The sequence below is a fragment of the Myotis brandtii genome, unplaced genomic scaffold, assembly GCF_000412655.1.
Source record: "Myotis brandtii unplaced genomic scaffold, ASM41265v1 scaffold397, whole genome shotgun sequence".
Classification (NCBI taxonomy): Eukaryota; Metazoa; Chordata; class Mammalia; order Chiroptera; family Vespertilionidae; genus Myotis; species Myotis brandtii.
In genome coordinates this window covers 5281220-5282969 of record NW_005365229.1, presented here as the reverse complement: position 1 = coordinate 5282969, position 1750 = coordinate 5281220, and positions in this window count along the sequence as shown.

Genomic DNA, 1750 nt, shown 5'->3' with positions numbered 1-1750 from the left:
TTGGCTTTCTGAATGTCCTCTTTTAAAAGGTGTCTATTTAGGTCCTTTGCCCATTTTTTGATTGGATTGTTTATCTTCCTTTTGTTAAGTTGTATGAGTTCCCTATAAATGTTGGAGATTAAACCCTTATCGGTGATTACATTGGCAAATATGTTCTCCCATGAAGTGGGCTTTCTTGTTGTTTTGTTGATGGTTTCTTTTGCTGTGCAGAAGCTTTTTATTTTGATGTAGTCCCATTTGTTTATTTTCTCTAGTTTCCAATGCCCTAGGAGATGTATCCGTGAAGAAATTGCTTTGGCATATGTCTGAGATTTTGTTGCCTTTGGATTCCTCTAGTATTTTTATAGTTTCCCATCTTACATTTAAGTCCTTTATCCATTTTGAGTGTATTTTTGTGTATGGTGTAAGTTGGTGGTCTAGTTTCAATTTTTGGCATGTATCTATCCAATTTTCCCAACACCATTTATTGAAGAGACTGTCTTGACTCCATTGTATGCTCTTGTCTCCTTTGTCAAATATTAATTGAGCATATTGGTTCCGGTCGATTTCTGGGCTCCCATCTAAAAATTCTTACTATAGAATGGAAAAACTGATATTAGGGAACAACTAGTAGTCTTTCTGCTACAAATGAGAATAGATGTTGCTTAATATGAGCATGGCGATAAGAAACAAACAATAGACAATTGTAAATCATTGAAAGTATTTTAATTAGCCAAGAGAATGATGTCTGCTGCCCTAACATTGTTTAGGGAGTTCTGGACAATGCTATTATGCCAAGAAAATAATGCATATAAATTCTGGAAATGAATATAATTTTTTTGGAAAGAAATTTTTACTTTTTTCATTATAGATTATATTTTCTAGCTAGAAAAATAAACTAAAATACTGTCAGAAGGAAAAGAAAGTTCAATTAGGTTGTCAATTTCGTATATCTGTATGAAAATGATTTATCATCTACCAGCAATGCCCAATAGAATATATGGTAGGTGTGCTAGTTTTTAATTTGTCTGTCAGCCCCCAATACACTCATTTTGTCCTTTGTGATACTGATGCCTTCTGGATCCTGTAGACATTCCTCCTTTGCTAGTCAATATGATGTTAGTTTTTGCCAATAGAGGGCGTTGGTAGAACACTATAAGGCCATTCTTGGAAAAGGGGACTTTCAAGTTTCTTCTTCCCCTTGTCCTTTTCCATTGAGGCCAGTAGAGGGAGGGGAACCCAGTAACATCCACTTCAGCTGTTTGATAGAACAGTCTTGGCTCATGTCCTCCAGCAAGTTCCCCAAGGGAATGCAGCAAAGTGTATGTAGAAATACAGAAAAAATGGAAACTAAATGCCCAATAGTAAGGGGCTTTAAATAAAATATGCAACTTTCATGCTATGGAATAATACAGCTTGAAAAACAGATGCATTCTTTTATTTATAAATGCTGATATGGAAAAATATCCCTGATTGACTTTTTAGTCAACAAAACATTATTTTCGGGGAGGGAGAGGTGGAGGAGGGTATTGGGGGATAAATGGTGATGGAAGGAGACTTGACTTGGGATGGTGAACACACAATACAGTGTACAGATGATGTGTTATGGAACTGTGCACCTGAAACCTGTATAATTTTGTTAACCTGGGTACCCCCATAGATTCAATAAAAAGGAAAAAACAAAAAACGACAAAAGATTACTTATATAAAATGATTCCAGATTTATCCTCACCTGAGGATGTTTTTTATTTGTTTGTTTGTTTGTTTGTTT